Source organism: Tamandua tetradactyla, chromosome X (assembly GCF_023851605.1).
Source record: "Tamandua tetradactyla isolate mTamTet1 chromosome X, mTamTet1.pri, whole genome shotgun sequence".
Lineage (NCBI taxonomy): Eukaryota > Metazoa > Chordata > Mammalia > Pilosa > Myrmecophagidae > Tamandua > Tamandua tetradactyla.
The window spans coordinates 128,792,328-128,802,592 of NC_135353.1; the positions used below are offsets into that span (position 1 = coordinate 128,792,328).

The following is a 10,265-nucleotide window of genomic DNA, read 5'->3' on the forward strand; positions in this document are numbered from 1 at the left end:
CTGTATTCTTCTGTATTCACAACAAATATTTGAAAACAAATTCTGCATATGAAAGGCTGTGGAGGCTCTCTCAACCTCCAAGTGTGACAGACAGTACATAGCTTAATTGAATTATGACAGTAATTTTAAATATTTCTAAGAGGAGCTGAAGAAATCCATTTCATACTTTTGCATGACTTCAAATTTATATTTCCTGCATGCCATTCCATATTAGCAAACTCCAAAGACATAAAGTCTGCATAGAGGGCATGGCTTGAAACGCTGTTAAGGAAGATTGCTGTTTTCTAGAGGGCCAGGTGACAGACTCCATTCTCCAGCCCATCCGTCAGGCATAGCAAGCCTATCAGGGTGGCAGAGGATGTACATGTTAGAGACACCTGATTGCACATTTTCTCATTTGCTGACTCATCCATGAGATTTTGGAGCCTAAGGCAAAGCAGGGCTTTCCAAGAGAGCCTGCAACTGTGCATTGAGACAATTTTATTTTTTTTTGGTTCGTTAAAACGTCAGTTCTGTTCTGAAGTTTGTAGTTGACTTCTTGATAATATCTTGGAGGAAGAAGGTAGGAAGTGACAAAACTGCATGACAGATATTCTGGTTCCATAATAAAACAAAATATTTATCAGTTTATAAGGAGAATTCACACAGAACATAATCAACTACATATAAAGTCATCCATCAGTGGGATCTTTTCCAAATCAGAAGCATCAAAGAGATCACTGATGCCTTCTTCCTGCCCAAGGCTTAGCAGGTAGTCTTCTTGGAGCAGGGGAGGCATCAAGTTCACAAAAGATCCTTCCAGGATGGAGGGAATTTGGTCCTCAGTCTTCTGTAAGATATTGTCTGGGGAAGTCAAAGGAGAAAGGTTTGCCATAGAAATTGGTTGAATCCAAATCTGTTAGGAAAAACAGTGCACACTGGGACACTGAGAGTGATGATTGCAAGCAGGAAGTTTATTGAGAGTCTCTCTTAGCAGAGGAGTTCTGAAGAATAGACTTCAGCCCACCTCTGGGAGAGTCGTATAGCATTGTATATACTGTGTTACATGGGGCGAGGAGGGGTTAGTATAGCTAATGGACTATTTTATGATTGGTGGGAATTACGGTAAGGAGAAGTGGCATTTTTGGATCGGTAGCAGGCTTGGTTATGGGTGAAATGTTTAAGGGCCAATAAGGAACTGCTGAATTTCTTTCCTGTTCTTGGGAGGAATTGGTGGGATGAATTCGGCATGTAGACTATGGTTTGCTTGATCAGTCACATAAGCCATGGATGAGGTTGTTGCTACAGGGAGATAAGCCACAGTTGGTTAGTCATCGCCAACTTTGTGAGGGGGGAATCTCTAACGAAATCTTTGGAAGTGGTTTTAAGGAAATTCCCATTGCGGTCTTGGTAGTTTGTTTTCATTGGACCGTGTGCTTCAATCTCTTTTGGACACAATAAACCTCAGTGGGTCCTTGGGTACTTGGCAAATGTATTTTCAGGCTCTCTATTGGGTCAGGCACTTCAAGTCTTGTTTCTGGAGGGGCTTTCACAACTATAACAGTTTGGTCTTTGAGGCCACTAAATTTTAATATCTTGATATGTAATATAAGCTAACCTTTGATTTTCTGAATCCTCAGTTAACAGTTTGAGGTCCAGGGTGCAGCTTGGATCAGTTCATCTAGTTTCTCCTCTTCCTCACTGAGCTCAGGCACTTCCTTTGATGGCCTTGGCACTGGGCCAGCATGTTCCCATTCTCAAACAGATTGCAGCCCGTCCACTGGACGTCTTAAGATTTCTTCTTAATGAGGTGGTGATATCACTAGTTGGTGATATCATACTTTTCTTTTGCCCTTTCAATACCTCAGTTGCTTTGTTTAAATCTAAGACCCCATCAGGGGATTGGGTCAGTACCTGAATTAACTTCTTGGTGAGCAGACCAAGTGACATATCATACCAGGTTTTTCTGAGGGAGATTTGGGAGTCTTTGGATTGCCTGGACTTCATAGTACAGCTCTTCCTTTGTCCTTGTTTTTTTTTTTTAACCATCTGAGAGGTACCAATGATCATTTTCTCCCAGCTCCAGCTTTTACTTTGCCTGCTGTTGTAAGGACATTTCTGAAACCAGCCTGGCTCCAGGGAGAGATGGAGGTTTCAGCTGGAGAGGGTGCCCAAAGGGCTGAGGAGACTGGAGGTGCCAGACAAGGGCAGTGCAAGTGGGAAGGGTAGGGAGAGGCAGGGGAGGGTAGTGGTGTGGGGGTCCAGTGAGCTGAAACCTGGACCTTCCCAAGTCAGGGAGCTGGCCAGCAAGAGGAAGTAGGTGCCCCACTCACCCCCTCCAGCACCCCTTCCTACCACCCTTCAGGTTTTATTGTATTATATATTAATTAATCTATTTATTAGTTCATTCATTCAACAAAAATACCCTGCTAATGCTGACAGTGTGCCAAAACTCTTAAAAGGTACTGAAGATGAAAGAGTAAGTTCAACACAATTGATCTCCACATCCATGGAGATTATCAGGAGTCGGTGTAATAATATTGAGTGAAAAACATGTTTGGCTAGATAATAGTCTAGCATCCAGGATAATCTAACTGTACTGAGCACTCAAACTAAAAGTAAAATTCTAGATTGGAATTTTGTTCAGTGAACGTGGAATCAGAGCCAGAAAAATGAATGCCGTTAAACAAAAACTGAACTGGCTGTGAGTTAACTCCCCCTGAAATAAAGACATTTATTTGTAAAGGTATGATCCCAGTCAGTGTTCTGAAATTAGCACATGCTTCTCCTGGAGTAATGTCATCTAATCTCTTTTGTATATGTCCTTGTTTTAAAAATGGCATCATTATCTTCTGTAATATTTACTTCACATGGTTACTTTGGGCACCATCCAATATAATTTAACACAAAGCTCTTTAACAGTACAGTTTGGTACAATGCAAGATATCATTGCTACTATGACAAAGAACATTACTCAATCTCAAATGTTAAATTTAACACCGTCTACATTCACAACCTATTCACCAATGTGGAAAACAGAGGCTTATTTTTAATTTATTTTGCTTTGTTTTTACACATTCTAAATATTAAACCTCATGAAAATTGTACAAGGATCTCTTGTCTCCACTCCATTTTACAGTGGAGATTTAAGTTCAGAGGAGTTCAGTCATACACTGGGGGTTCCACAGAAAAATAAACATGTTGGCTGACGTTCATAAAGCATGTGGAGCATATATAGTAAGAAGGCTGTAGCTTACAAGATAGCAAAATTCATACAGTTATGCTAAGTACAGATAATGGGCAAGCAAATAGCTTGTGAGACATAGGTAGAATTCCAAAGATGTGTAAAATATATAATAAATAATTTAGTATCCTGTAAGATATGTTAAAAATAGACTTGAAAAACAAGAGTCTATTGGGAGATAGGAGTGGAGGGACCAGGTCATAATCATTACAAATATATGATAGCTATATCATTTCTTTAATCAACTTCCTGTTTGTGAGTAAAGCCCCCATTCTGGCCCCACATGTGCTCTACCCAGGAAATGCAGATAAAACTCACAGCTGTTCAGCAGGGTTATTGGCCAGCTGCAGCAAACTACAGATAGCTACAGCTGTGGTCATGCACACTTACTTGTCCTTATATTTCTCTGATAGAGCAAGTGTGTGCCATTGATCCTTGGGCACCTTACATCAGTGGTCTCAAAACCATACCATCAGTGTAGAAGGCTGATGAAGCAGAAAAAGAGCCAGGACCTATGAGTATTGTTAAGTCCCAGGATTCACACAGTGCAGTCTTTCCATCTACTTTTAGCCACAATATCATCATCACACTTAACATAACAATTATTTTCTAATATCATCTAAAACCAGTTCTATTTTCATATTTCTCCAGTTGTTCTAGTTTGCCAGCTGCCAGAATGCAATATACCAGAAACTGAATGGTTTTTAAAGAGGGGAATTTAATAAGTTGCTAGTTTACAGTTCTAAGGCCAAGAAAATGCCCCAATTACAACAAGTCTATAGAAATGTCCAATCAAAGGCATCCAGGGAAAGATACGTTGGTTCAAGAAGGCTGATGAAGTTCAGGATCTCTCTCTCAAGTGAGAAGGCACATGGTGAACACAGTCAGGGTTTTTCTCTCATCTGGAAGGCATGTGGCAAACATGGTGTCATCTGCTAGCTTTCTCTCCTGGCTTCCTTTCATGAAGCTCCCTGGGAGGCGTTTTCCTTCTTCATTTGCAAAGGCGCTGGCTGGTGGGCTCTCTACTTCTTGTGGCTATGTCATTCTGCTCTCTCAGAATCATCCTCATTCTCCAAAATATTTCCTCTTTTATAGGATTCCAGTAAACTAATCAAGACCCGCCCAAATGGGTGGAGACACATCTCTACCTAATTCAGCTTAACAATCACTCTTGATTGAGTCACATCTCCAGGGAGATGATCTAATTACAATTTCAAACATACAGTACTGAATAGGAATTAGAAGAAATGGCTGCCTTTACAAAATGGGATTAGGATTGAAACATGGCTTTTCTAGGATACATACATCCTTTCAAACTGGCACACCGGTTTTTCCAAAAATGTCTTCTACAGCTGATTTGTCAACATAAGGATTACACCTTCCATTTATTTTTTATTTTTATTTTTCTCAAGTGCGTGGTCCAGGAATCGAACCTGGGTCTCCCACATGGAAGGTGAGCATTCTACCACTAAACCACCCATGCATCCCCCATTTAATTTTGAAGTCACAAGTCTTTTAATCTACAACAGCTGCCACATCCCTTTTCATGGCATTTACTCCTTAAAAAATAACAGGCCAGTTATCCTTAGAATGTACCACCTTCTGGAAATATATGGTTGTTTCCTCATGGTGATTTGATCAATTTGTTCTCCTATATCCTGCATTTACTGAAAAATAGAAATAAGATCTACACCTTCAGGTTAAACATTTAATTGCAAGAATTCACCATTCCTGTGTTCTCTACTTTTAACCGTATTATGTCAATAAGTCTGGTTCTAAAGGGACCAAATGAAAAATCCTTTATGCTTCTTGTCATTACTGGTCAGTTGTTGGTTCTTGAAGTACCATTCATGTACTTTGGTCCCCTAATGAAAAAAATGGCCATGAGTGAAATAGATCACTATTTTGATAGCTATCAAATATTTTTGTCAGTAGCTGAGCTAACCAGTTACTGGATATTGGCCATGTCATATAATGATAGGTGCCAAATATTGGCTTCTACTTTAATACAAATACACATTTTATATGGTCTTATAAAAGGAAACACTTATCAATTCAAATAAATTGTACTTTGCAGGAAATAATCAAATACAAAGCTTTCAAAGGAAGAAACTTCTACAACACGGTGATCTTATTTACTAAAAGGTGTGACTTCCTCCCTAACTGTGTGGATCAACCTCTATAAACTGACGTTATGTAAGATTGCAGAATTAGCAGTTTAGGAATCATGAAAAATCTCCCCTAAATTGACTTCCTCTGACTGCTAAGGTTACTTAATAGAGGCACTGAAAAGAGTTTTCCATTTAATACTTTTGGCATTTTATAGGAAAAAAATGTTTTTTTTATCAACAAATGTGTTTTCTATGCCAGCAAATCAAAACTCAGAAGAAATATCATTCTTCTTACTACTCACATTCCCCAGTTTATTTTAGCCCTCTAAATCAGTTTCTGGTTTCCCTGGCTTATAGATGAACTATGAGTATGATTTTAGCTGGAAGTCAGAATTCTGAATACATACCATGATTTTGGAATATTGGCGTATAGGAGAAAGGTTTTGGGGTGCTTGCCAGTGCATTGTCACCTCTTCCTCTGGAAACTACCCAAATCTCTGAAACTCAGTTCAATCTCCCTCTCCCCCTCCCTTGCCTTCCTTCCCTCCTTCTCCCTCTCTCTTATGTACATACTCCTTTCACTCCCATAGCTATTTGGGAGTGAGTCAATTAGCTAGAAGTTCCTGAGCTGAAGTCAAAATCATGTAATGTAAAAGCCATGAGAGAATCAGAAACTTGCAGCAGAAAAAGCTGCTATTCAGAAAGGAAGCAGCTGCAGATGCACCAAAAGTCCTTGTGGCCCCCTGTGAGATAGAACTCATCAATTTTTCAGGGACAGAAAGCAATCTTGTTTCCTCAGTGACAAGGAAAAGAGTAATTGTCTCATAGAATCTCAGTTCCTTGTACTCGTTCCCCCAAGATCTGGCAGTTCCTTTCTCCTCAGTATTTCTATATATTTACAGTATTATATCATCCCTGGCTTGGTTTAAGCAATGGTAGGTAGCTTTCTGTTGCTTCCAACCAAAGAAACCTGCAGTATAATATAGCTAGCTGTCACCTCTTGGTTTTTGAATCCAGAAAATGACAAAGAATGAAGACCACTTTCTTCCTCTTTGCATACATCTTTTGTAAAGCCTGAATTTTTTAGCTTTGGATAGGAAGAGTTGTATCTTCAGAATCTTTCTTTTACTGCCAGAAGTTGCTGTGCTTCTCCATACCATTTAGCTTAGTTTTATTTTGTGGACACCAATAATTGTGATCTGATCAAGTTTTACTCTTCATATTCACTATTAGAAAGTTTAAAATTAAATTTGAAACTCACAAAAAGTAACAATTTGGAGTTTATAATATGTAAGTTTCCATTAAGCTCCTTCCTGGACCTATTTTCTGAAATCATCTTGGTTTTAATTTCCCCCCTCTTTCTCAGCTATGTTTATATTCTTTAATTTTTGTCTTATTTTATAAATTTCATAGATAAAATTAATTAATTAATATTCTACTCAATGTGCTTAACAGAACTGAATTTTTCAAACATGTTCCATAAATACCCATTGCTTCTTCTTTTACTTAAGGCCCCAAACCATCTTGTTTAGTGATTAAGCATTGCTTACCCAATAGAAGATTCTGTGGTTCCTTAAAAAAGAGATACCACCCTAAATTTTTTGTGATCACTTGTTGTATGATATATATCTATCTCTATCTATCTGTCTATCTACTAACCATGTTAAATTTTCAATTTTCAAATGTCTATAATATTCAATGTCTTATTATATATATATACATTTTAAATTACTTTATATATAAATATAACTCATTGTAATTTTTCTTGCTTCCATTTCGTGAAACAATTTCACTCACACATAATCATGTCCAACATCACTCACTAACATTACCATCCATATCACTAGAGCCTTTATTTTTTGTACGTTTTCTTCTAATCTTTTTATTGTTATTTTTTAGTTCATATATACAGTATTTTACATAAAGGTTTTATCTATAAATATATATTTCAACATTTGGACCATATTATACATATAGTTTCGTATCTTTTTTTTCTTCTTAACATTGTTTTGTAAACATTTTCCCTGGCATGAAATACTCTCTGAAAAATAAGTTTTAGTGGCAGTATAATACCCCCATCATATGGATGTGACTATCTTTATTTAACTATTCAGTGGTTTCCATTTCTAACTTATGTAACTATGGGTCTCCTCACCAGATCTACAAGCAGAACAGGGTCAAGTATGGTTTCATTTCTACCTTTTCCATATTAAATAATGCAGGAAAGACTACAGGGCACTGCCATGGGTCATTGCAGAGTCAATTAGACCCTTTAAAAATCTATATTATGGATATTTTCCAAATACCCAAAAGAGAAACTTGAATTTTTTCATGTACCTATTGCATGGTTTCAACAACTATCAATAAATGACCAATTTTTTTTCAAAGAGAGAAAGAGTTTATTACTAAGCATATAGTAGAGGAGTAGATGGCCTAGCAGTCCAAAATCTGTCTCTCTGACCTGCAATAATTTGGGTAGTTTTATTATAGAAAAGGTGGACAGGGTTTAGGATAATGAGCACCGTGGCCCCAGATGATATAATTAGAGGTGCTCTGATTATTGAGCATGAGCATGCGTAGTCACAGAACGTATGAAAGAAAATGGCAGAATGAGGTATAGGTGACTTGTAGGTTAAAGTCTAAGCTACTGCACATGAATGAACAATTTTATTTCATCTATATCTCCACCCATTTCTGTTCTCTATCTCTCAATGGATTATTTTGAAGTAGATCCCAGATATCATATCATTTCACCCTTAAATACTTCAGAACATACCTCTGAGATATGAACCCTGCATTTTGTAACATAAGCATATAATTTCCATTCCTTAAAAATTTAATAATATCATTTGACTTTAATAAATTTTTGATTGGTGATAAAAAGTCCCCTGATTTTGTAATTGTTTAATACAATTGGTTTGTTCAAATCAAGATCCAAGCAAGATTCATGTATTACATTTGATTGATAATCTTTTATATTTATTTTAATCTATTTTTACTTGTAAGTGCTTTGTTTAAAAAAAACTATTTCAATATGCATAGTAATAATATTGATACTGTTATTTTAACTAATAGTAACATGAATCAAACTAGTAATCATATTAACATTGATATGATCAAAGATTTTCAGTAAAAGATAAAAGAGATGCAAATAAACATCAAAGGTATCAAGTAAAAACCTTATAAAATCAAATCTAATTGTATGAAGTCATAATATATTCTCTCTTAAAAAGTTTGTGTCAAATAACAAGAAACTTCTGATATTTTACAATTATTGATTTATAAAAATATTAATTTCATATGGCTCAAAACTACATGGTTCTTATGATTCCTAGTTCTGTCTAATAAAAAGGCCAAGAAACAATATCCAGTCCAATAGCAATGAGCATTTCTACCACTCAGATTATTGCCTGTGAAATATCAATTTCCATTAAAAGGAATAAGGGTCCTTTGGAGAAATAGCTAATTCCAGCTCTGGGGCATATTTTCTTGCTAAATATGCAGGAAAAGCTTGGAATAACTTGCCATATGATAAAACTAGGACATTGACGAAGACTACAGGGGTTAAGTAAAAAGGAATCAGGAGCCATATTACTTTGTTAAGCTGCCAAATACAATAGACCAGAAATGGAATGGCTTTCAAAATGGGACTTTAGTAAGTTACAAGTTTAGAGTTCTAAGGCTGAGAAAATGTCCAAACTAAGTTACCAACAAGAGGTTACCTTCACTCAAGAAAGGTTGATGTCATCTGGAACACCTCTCAGCTGAGAAGGCACATGGCTGGCATCTGCTGGTCCATTGCTCCTGGGCTCTGTTGCATTCAGCCTCTGTTTCCTGTGAGGATTCTTCACTTGGTGTCTGTGGACCTTCACTTAGCTCCTCTGGGACACGATGTTGGGTTCTGTCCTGCTTAGCTTGTGGGAAGGCACATGGTGACGTCTGCTGGGCCCTGGGTCGCATGTTGGCTTTGAAGCAACTGTTCTGCAAGTGCTTGCAGCTGTCTGTTCTGAGGTTTCTTCAAAATATTTTCCCTTTTAAAGGACTCTAGTAAACTAATCAAGACCTACCTCGAATGGGCAGAGTCACATTTCCATCTAATCAAAAGGTTACACCCACAATTGAGTGTGTCACAGAGCCATGGAGGTAATCTAATCAAAGGTTTCCACCTCACAGTTTTGAGTCAGGATTAAAAGTAATGGCTACCCCCACAAGATTGGATCAGGATTAAAACATAGCTTTTCTTGGGTACATAATATCTTCAAACTGGCACAGAAGTCAACTTGAAGCAGGTCCCACTAAAAACATTTGGAGCAATCTAAGCATTTTGACCCACTTTCTTATTCTTCTAATGCATTCTCAGATCACATCATCTTCACTTTCATGTCACTGTTTTAGGTATAGCATTTTTGATCTGTTTATGATATTGCTTTTGAGAATTTTAATCCCAAAACAAGTACCTTGTCACGTAACATTAGTATAGTCGCATTTTCTATTCTTCCTGTAGCTTTATATTTGTAATACGCAAAGCATTTGTTCTTATTTTATTGTTTTTTAAAGTGATCTTAAGGAAACTTTTATAATGTTCTCTTACTCTTGTAACTGTGAAGTCATATATTTCTAGAATAATAATTAAATATGTATTAAATTTTTTGTCTGTTTTTCAACGAGTTCTCTCCAGTGACCTCAAAAATTTCCCCCAAATAGCACTGATTGCAATGTTTCAGGTTAATGTAACTTTTCCATGAAGTACTTTATAATTTGATTTTAAATAATTCAGAGAGCTAATGTATTCAGATAATTATGTCTTTGTAATAAGTTGCCCCCAAACTTGGTGTAAAACAGCTGTTTATTATTTTAACTGATTCTGTGGATTGAGAATTTGGACAGGTCTGTATGCCCTACAAAGTCTGGGGCCTCCCCTGAGAAACTTG

The 10,265-nt window shown here is 37.0% G+C and overlaps 1 pseudogene; it reads right to left on the reverse strand.

Moving 5' to 3' along the window:
* Positions 1–655: 655 nt before the first annotated feature.
* Positions 656–2,095, reverse strand: LOC143671333 (transcription factor E2F3-like; annotated as a pseudogene).
* Between the last annotated feature and the right edge of the window lie 8,170 nt (positions 2,096–10,265).